Below are 9611 nucleotides of genomic sequence, written 5' to 3' on the forward strand. Positions count from 1 at the left end.
TATTTTGTCTGGGACATTTCTTTCATTTTCATTAGCAACCATGAATGTTATATCACTGGGTGAATGGATTACTGCTGGATTGTGAAATAACTGTAAAAAAATGTAATTTCCCTCATACTATATTATGTAGTTTTGTACATATGCCTTACATCTATTATGTGCAAAATAAAAAATATGATTTTTGACTAACAATCTGGCTGTAATGAGATAGGCTACTGTGATTGCATAGGCTGCTAGTTTCCCCCTATTGATATGTAATAATAATAATTTCTAGGGTAACACCTCACCCAGGTAAGCATCAGCAGGTTCATCAATGATGCAAGAAAAACTAGTTGGGCTAACAACCTTGTCAATAGAATATGACATTATGTAAAACATTGATCTGAAGAAACTTGTTTTTACGTTTGCTAAATTGAATACCTGTAAAGTGAAATTCTAGGCAGAGGTTTATCAGTTCCTTACTCCTTTCTGTGTTTTTTGCTTGCCTATGGTATGGGAAGGGAATAATACAGTAAGGATTGATGTAGGTGATATGAAAGATTGTGTTCTTTAGTTGATGTTTAGAGGGGGGGTTTGGGTTTGGGAGGTTTTAATGTATTTTTAGGTTTTTATTTGCTGTAAGAAAAATAAATCCCAAATTAGTCCTGTCTACAGAAATATCAAGCACAACAGATAAAACAGGAGCAAAGACAATACATGTAAAAATCGGGGACATGCTTTGTCTAGTTTCAGAATAATTTCAGTGAAAATAAGGCCGTCAGCATGCCGGGAAACAAGGGTAAGACCTCCTCAAAGGAGGCATCCCAGACCTCTCGATCATTCACCCACAAGAAGTCTAAAGACCTCTATCATATCCCCCCTCAGCCTCTCTTCCCAAGCTGAAGAACCTTAACTTCCTTAGCCTTTCTTCCTAGGGAAATCGTTTATTTCTCGTTTTCATTTTGGTTGCCCTTCTCTGAACGTTTTCCAGTTCAGCTGTATTTAACACCATCACTTTCCCTTCCCTCTCAACCTTCCCTTCCTTTTCCTCTCCCCGTATTCCCATGGCAGAATAGCCTTCCCTTCCCTTCCCTCTCCTCTCAACCTCTTCACTTTCCTCCCATGCCTCTCCTCCTGAAATAATTCCCTTCCCTTCCTTTTCCTCTCCCTGGCACAATCACCTTTCCTTCCTTCCTTTCCCTCTCCCCAACTTCCCTGGCATAATCACTTTCCATTCCTTCTCTCTCCATCCTCATCCTCCTTTACTCCCTGTGCCTTCCCCCCAGCCCTATGAGGTTTTCATCTGTCCCTTCTGTTGCACCCGTCGGTCGCAGACGGCTGCGACCTCTGTTGCTCACCTCCTTTTTTCCTGCATCAGTAATTCTCAGACAATTGGAGACCTCTGCCTCTGCTTGCCGCTCTCTTCAGCGTTCCTGGGACGGCGTGGGCAATCCCGTCCACCATCTTGAGTCGGGGATTACCTAAGGCATGTGCACGCGCGACAGGCCCCATCTTATACAGGTCATGGCGGGAACCTCGGGGGTGTCCCCTCCGCATGACATCATCTGCCTGCGTATATTTAAGCCAGCCAGTCTGAGCTAGCTACGAGTTAGCAAGGACTTCCTTCCTGCTGAATTCCACTCCTTCAGAGACGCTTACTTTGCTATGCTGAACTCGTTCCTGACCCAGAGACTCGAATGCTTTAGGTAGCCGCTCCTTGGGGGCCTTGTCACGTTCTGGCTATCTGCTCCTCGGAGGGCCTTCCTGCCTGGGCTTTGTCTGGTTCAGCCTTGTGACTTTGCTAGCTTCAGCTGATGGAACCTCCGGTGTACCCCATGCCTCGGGCCACTACCGTGTTCGCCTCAGCAACCTTCCTTGCACACTTCAGAGTGAGCACCATCTGCTATTCGGCTCTGCTGACCTCCTGCTCTACTCTTAACATTCTCCTGTGATTCTCGGCATACCCCACGCTGTGGGCCACTACCGGATCAATACAGAGAAGTTCCATCGAAGGAGGGATTTCCCGGCATACCCCGCTCCGTGGACCACTACCAGGGATACCATCATTGAGCTACCCATTCCTCTGGACTGTGTCTCTCTCTTCCCACTTGGTAGGTTTTTCTACATTCCAGTACAATAAAGTCTCTTTGCTGTTGTGTCCATCTCAGCTGAGGCCACGCCTATTGTGGTGAGTCTCCACAGGGCTCCTCTCTGTGGGTGGAGACAGCTCTCACCCCGATCCAGGGTCCACAAACATACCAGATTATAACACCTTCTAATGCACCCTCTCTTCCTGGCAGGTGTTTACAAGCAGGGCTTACCTGCTGCTGTAGCTGGACACCCCGCCAAACTTCAGAACTAGATGGGGGGGGGGGGGAGGGAAAAGGAAAGGGAAGGAGGAGATCTGATGTTACACTGATGTTGGAATGTTAAATGAAACATAACCAGTAATAATTTTCTACCTTCCACTTTTTCCTGAGGAGAAGGAAGCAAATTTAAAAAAAGGTTCCATGTCAGTGCCCTGGCATAAAATCACCACTGAATATTAGGGATGTGAATCATTTTTTGATGATTTAAAACAATCGTCAGATATATTTTAAATCGTTAAAAATCGTTAGAGCCGCGATACAATAACAATTCCCCCGATTTATCGTCAAAAAATCGTAAATCGGGGGAGGGGGGAGGGCGGGAAAAACGGCACACCAAAACAACCCTAAAACCCTCCCCTACCCTCCCAAACCCCCCCCCAAAATGTTTTAAATTACCTGGGGTTCAGTGGGGGGGGGGGTCCCGGCGCGATCTCCCGTAATCTCCCGCTCTCGGGCCATGGCTGCGTTAATAGAAATGGCGCCGGTGGCCCTTTGCCCTTACCATATGACAGGGCAAAGGTAGCGCCGGCGCCATTTTTGTTCCTGTCACCCGACGTCATGAGTGCAGGAGATCGCTCCCAGACCCCCGCTGGACCCCCAGGGACTTTTGGCCAGCTTGGGGGGGCCTCCTGACCCCCACAAGACTTGCCAAAAGTCCAGCGGGGGTCCGGGAGTGACCTCCTGCACTCGCGCCGTATTGCCAATATTCAAAATGGCGCCGGCGCTACTTTTGCCCTCACTATTTCATACGGGTCTGCAATATGGCACGAGTGCAGGAGGTCGCTCCCAGACCCCTGCTGGACTTTTGGCAAGTCTTGTGGGGGTCAGGAGGCCCTCCCAAGCTGGCCAAAAGTCCCTGGGGGTCCAGCGGGGGTCTGGGAGCGATCTCCTGCACTCGTGACGTCGGGTGACAGGAACCAAAATGGTGCCGGCGCTACCTTTTTTTTAAATTTGCTTTCTTCTCCTCAGGAAAAAGTGGAAGGTAGAAAATTATTACTGGTTATGTTTCATTTAACATTCCAACATCAGTGTAACATCAGATCTCCTCCTTCCCTTTCCTTTCCCCTCCCCCCCCCCCCCCCATCTAGTTCTGAAGTTTGGCGGGGTGTCCAGCTACAGTCCATAGAAAAGCTGGTTACTCTGTGTGTCTGAAGGAACTGGTGTCCACTTTGCTTATCTGTTACAGATGTAAGAGGGCCAAAAAAACTGTCCCTTATTAATATGCTTCAGAATCTCAACAGACCCTAAGTATGAGATCAGAAGAATAAGAAGTTGCCATACTGGTCAGACCGAGGGTCCATCAGGCGCAGCATCCTATTTCCAACAGTGGCCAATCCAGGCTACAAGTACCTGGCAAGTACCCAAACATTGAATAGATCTCATGCTACTAATTCCGGTAATAGGCAGTAGCTATTCCTTAAGTCAATCTGAACAATAGTAGTTTATGGCCTTCTCCAGGAGCTTGTCCAAACCTTTTTTAGAACCAAATAAGCTAACTGCCTTAACATCATCTTCTTGTAATGAATTCCAGAGCTTAATTATGTGTTGAGTGAAAAAAAATGTTCTTAGATTTGCTAAATTCATGGCAAGTCCCCTTGTCCTTGTGTTAACTGAAAGCATAAACAACTATGGTAATTTACATTAACCCATTCTAGTCCTCATGATTTTATATATACTTCAGCCATCTCCAAGCTGAACAGCCCTAATCTCTTTAGATTAGGGCTTTAGTGTTTCCTCATAGGGGAGCCAATCCATCCCCTTTATCATTTTGGTCTCCCTTCTCTGTACCTTCTCCAGTGCATCCATATCTTTTTTGAGATGCAGCTACCTGAAATGAACACAGTTCTCAATGTCTCATCATGAAATGATACAGCAGCATTATGACAGTCTCTGTTTTATTCACCATTCCTTTCCTATTAACTCCTAATATTCTGTTTGCTTTTTTAACCACTGGAGTAATTGACATTGCCCAGTAGGAGGTGTCAGTAATTAAAAAAAAAAAACTTCTCTGACCTTGTTGCTCATGGTTCTTCGGGGTTCCCCTCTCTCTGACAGAGAGGTCTTTGGGGTGGTCTCTCCAAGGGAAAATACTGCCTGCCTTCTGCATTAGGAGGGTGGCTGGGGTCCAAGTTCAGAGTTCCCAGGCTTTCAGGATTAGGGAGACTGTGCCTAATCCTGAAATTGGTGAAGAATCAAAGAAGAGAGTTATAGTTTTATAATTCAGAATTGTCCAAGAAGATTGTGGTGATGGAGTAAAGACTAAAGTTTCCTAGCTGGAGCCATACGGAGACTTGCCAACCTTGATGTAAGGCCACCTTAGAGTTTCTGTCTGGGGGGAGCATCAGCAGAGACTAAGCTTGCCTTTGTCTAAAGAGGAGCATCACATTCCTTCACAGGACTCCAGGTCCTGCATCCAGATCTGCAGGTACTTCCAGGCAGAGTGCCCAGGGAAAGCTTTCCTTATCCAGACACAGGGCAGTGTCAGGTGTGCAGTTGTACCATCGACTGAGACTGTGATTTCCTTGGACTTTATTTTCTGTACTGAATGTATACAAGCATTCCAACTGTGATTTTCACCTGCAATCAAGTTTTACCAGTAAATGATTTAGTTTTGATCAACACCTGCTGTGCTGTATTTTTCCTACTGGACTGCAGCAGAGGACCTCCAGAAAACCCTAGGGGGCAGATTTTCAAAGTGTTACGTGAGTAACCCTTGAAAGCTGCCCCTGCGCGCGCAAGCCCCGGGACGCGCATATGTCCTGGGGCTTCGAAAAAGGGGCGGTCTGGGGGCGGGTCCGAGTGCTCTGACACAGCGGCCTGTGCTGGAGCATGGCGCGCTAGCAACTGGCTGGCGCGTGCAAGTTACGCCTGCCTCGGGCAGGCATAACTTTTGGAACAAAGGTAAGGGGGGGGTTTAGGTAGGGCGGGGGGGTTAGGAAGGGGAAGGGAGGGGAAGGTGGAAGGAAAGTTAAGGCCGCTTCGATTTTGGAGCGGCCTCGGAGGGAACAGAGGAAGGCTGCATGGCTCAGCGCGCGCAAGTTGCACAATTGTGCACTCCCTTGCGTGCACCGACCCTGGATTTTATAACATACACGCCGCTGCGCGAGCATGTTATAAAATCTATGCCCTCGTGCAGGTTTTAAGATCTGCCCCTAAGAGCCCCAAAAGACTTGTCTTTCCCCGTCTTCCCCCTTGTGTGGGAAGAACCAGGAAACATGGGAGCTGCAATGGTCCATGACCTCCCACGTAATGCACTGTTGTCTAGGACAAGCTGGACAGGAGCTACATGGACTACATTCTTGGCCTGTTTCCTAAAGGCTTTGTGCCTTTCTGTGTCAGGAGCTTCTCTGGTGTGGATAGAGTTTCTTTAATTTTGCACACTTTCCCTTGCCTTTGATCAATTGACTTTCTCTGGTTCACTTCCTCCCTAGCAATGCTGTCCTTATCTGTCAACAGCAACTGCCCTGGCCTTTCTTCTTCTCCTGCTTGCTTGCCTTGTTAGCAAGGTTCTCCCTCATTCTCTTTCTAGCCACTGGCCTCGTCTTTCAGATTTTCTGTTAGAAGCTTTTCTTTTTCGCTTTGCCTGTCTGGGAGCACAGCTGCTTCTCCAGCTTCTCTGTTTTTGTCGTGGCGATGGCTCGTGTTTCTGTATCTCTTGGACCTGCCTGGTCACTATGTTTTTATGCTGCCAGTACCTGTGGCCCATCTAACTAACCATCAGCCTTACTTCTCTGGTGTGTATTTCACTGCTTTGCTGAACAGGGTGCATGTGTGTGTGTGAGAGAGGGAGGGAGCCTCTATATACGAGTGCGTATATAAGTGAGAGAGAGAAGGAGTTTGTATTGGGGGGAGTGTTAATGAGTGAGATTGTTTATGTATGAGGGAGTGAAGGTGTGTGTGTGTGAGAGAGAATGAATGTATGTGTGTATATATATAGGTGAGAGAAAGGAGAAAGTTTGTGTGCAACAACCCCTGCTCCCTACCCCATCAACTAATCCAGAACAATCTCAGGGCATCTGAAAATTAAAAGTTCCTAGGTATGGATAGTGGCTGATTTTATATCCTTACTAGTTTTAATCATTGGGTGTTATTTGATATATCTGCTGTTTTTCAATAATTTTTTTTTTAGTTTGATATATCTGCTGTTTTTCAATATTTTTTTTTTTTAGCTGTAACTTTTTTTATTTTTATGAGTTTTTAATTATTGGATGTCATTCTATTTGTCAGCTATTTTGAAATTTTCTTTTTAATAGTGTGGTTTTACTATTATTGATATTTTATATTTCTTGATTTTATTGTTTAATATTTTATGAAGAATGGCAGTGTTTCTATTTTCTCATTGTTGCACTGCATAAAGATTACAGATTCTAGTGTTGTGGTTTCGTTCCAGTCTTGCCTACACATTTTTATTTTATAGACTCTTTATTCTGTATTTGGTGAGGGTTTGTCTGTTTATGCATGCATGATTGAACTTGAGGTATTCTGCTAGCATGGTAGTTTCTGCCTAGGGTTCTACAGCAGCTAGGCTTGTTCTGTTTTCTAATAGGAGGTGTATTGGTGTTTTAGAGCCCAGTATAATATTTACAGGTTGCCTTTCCATAGGTGGGGTTGTTACTATTTGAATGTTGACAGTGCTATTTTGATATGGGAGGTTTACTATATTGTAATTGTAATTCACTTTACATATGGCTTTGCATACTGATCCAACACTCAGCACATGTTGCAATAGGCCTAATACCATATAGGTTCCAAGTGTCTTTTTGCCTTTTAGCAGGGATTTCTGGCTGACTTGCAATATGTATATTACATTTATATGCACTGCTGTAAGTTCTATTTTTATCTTAGAAAACTGTTCTTTGTATGTTCTTTTTCATGTAAAATCTATTATAAATGCAAAACTTTTACTTGTGTAGGTAGGCCGGGGGTGGGTTGGGGGGTGGGGACCAGGGGTGCACAAGGAAGAAGCTTCACGTAGGACACCTAATACCTTTGCACCAGACCTGCTGATATCCCACACTGGACCAACATCCAGAGACTCCACAATTTTCCCCTAATAATCTCTCTTGCCTAAGTCTGATTTCTCACTGCATCACAAACAGGGCAGTCGCTGGTTACAACACCTTGGGCAAGGATTGGGTTTTTTGGGGCCCTTCCCTTTCCCTTTCAGGCTCACGTGCTGGCAGACTTGCAGAGTGATTCAGCTTGGTGCTCACGGCAGACGCCTTCCTTGCTTGCCCCTTGCAACAGCCTTGATCATTGGCCTGCCTAGTCCCTTCAATCACTGGAAAGCAATAATGCGCATACATGAACAGTACTGAATAAGCAGTATTAGAACTCATTGAAATGATCAGGTGCCTTAGATGAAGGAAATAGGTTTTATTACTGACCTGTGCATTTTCTGGCCATGATTAATATTTACTCAGTTACGTACATTAGCTAATCAGATTACTTTTTGTGTTCTGCAGTCTGGATCATTTCTTGGTTAGTCAGTAAATTGGTAGGTTGGTTTATTTTTAAAAAATCACACTTGACATTCACTTGGGTGAATTCTCCTGTATATGTTATTGACTGCATTATATCAACTTCAAAAATGTATTTGAATAATTAAAAAGAAAGCACTTCTTTTACCATATCAATTGCTATGGTTCTTATAACATCTGTTCTCTTAATTGTATTATGCCAATGAAAAGTATCTTTCATGATACAGAGGTAGGAAGAGAGTCCAAATTACTGAAGAAAAATAGGGAGACTGAAAGCAGTTAGTCAAGTAAAGGCCCCTATGGAAGAATATATTGTCCAGTCAGGAAAGGCAGGGGATAAAACTTTGGATAAAGAAGTGAATACTGTAAGGCTGAAAAGGACATAGTAAGATTGAAAGGAGAGCTAAGGTTAATAAAGAGATCAGAATATTGCAAATAAAGATAATAAGATATGTGCTTGATATTTATGTTAAAAGGAGAGGATTATAAGTCTAAGCAGGCAACATGGATCTATGAGTCTCTAAGGTGAACACACGTCTTTCTGTAGTATTTATGTGGGCTAATTTTTAAAAACCTAATGAGCAGAAAAGATAACCAGTTTATTATTCATAAACATTTTCAGATGAACCTAAACGATAAGGGATGAATTTTCAAAGGAGTTACACGCATAAAATTTGCATATATGTACATAAGTAGCCAGCCTGCACTTGTGCACTTGCTATTATATAAACATAAAAATTGCAGGTGTATTTTTACTTTCACAGGCACATCTGCATGTGTAAAAAAGGGAGATCTTGGGGCGTTCCGGGAAAGGGCCAAGAATTACACACGTACGTTCCTATTTTAAAAGAGACTTACGCGAGTACATGTGGCGACTTATTCACACAGTTTTATACCTACTGATTATCTCATGCAATTGATATCAGACGGGTCTGTTGTCAATTTTTGGCTGGATGGAAGATATGGGTGAACTGGGGGAGTTCAGGTTGAAGAACTAGAATGGTCTCAATGACCTGGAAAAGGATTGGGTGAACTGGTGGAAGAATTACGTATGCAAGTTTTTAAATATGCCAATTTATGCTTGTAATCAGAGTTTTACGTGAGCAAGCTGTATTTTATTTATTTTTATTTATTGGTTTTTATATACCGAAATTCATCAAAGATATCACATCGGTTTACATTATAACAGTAACTTGCACAAAAGATGCGTTTGACATAGAAAAATACTCGCGTATGTTTCTAAAGTAGGGAGGAAATGTATGCATGTTCAGTGTATTGCAATATGCTCTTTCAATGCTTTTCAGGTATTCCCACGCAACCATACATATGGACATATGTTTGGGGGATAGACAAACATGTATTTTATAATCTGTGCATACATGATCCGTGCAGGTTATAGAATACTGTAGGAGATCTCCTCATGGCCTTATACGTGCATATATGTGGCAGCGTGGAATTGTTTGAAAGTTATCCCTTAAGTTTTCAGTTGAAAATTTTACCTGAATCTAGCTGGTCAAAACTTGACCAGCTAGATTTATACCTGTCATTTGAGAGATTGGAGTTACCCAGCTAAATTTAGCTGGTTGGTTCTTAAAATCAGTGCTACCTGGCCAAGCCAAAAGTCTGTCCTGGGAACGCCTCTATTTTGACTGACTAAATTTGCCCCCTTTGGGAAGGTTAATGTAGCTGATCAGCAAAGAAAATGTTTAAAGGCAAAGATTTGAAAAATGGAATGAAGTGTAATCCATAGTGGATTGAGAGAGGGGGGAGGGAGGGCGAGCAA

This window comes from Rhinatrema bivittatum, chromosome 1 (assembly GCF_901001135.1).
Source record: "Rhinatrema bivittatum chromosome 1, aRhiBiv1.1, whole genome shotgun sequence".
In the NCBI taxonomy this organism is placed as follows: Eukaryota; Metazoa; Chordata; class Amphibia; order Gymnophiona; family Rhinatrematidae; genus Rhinatrema; species Rhinatrema bivittatum.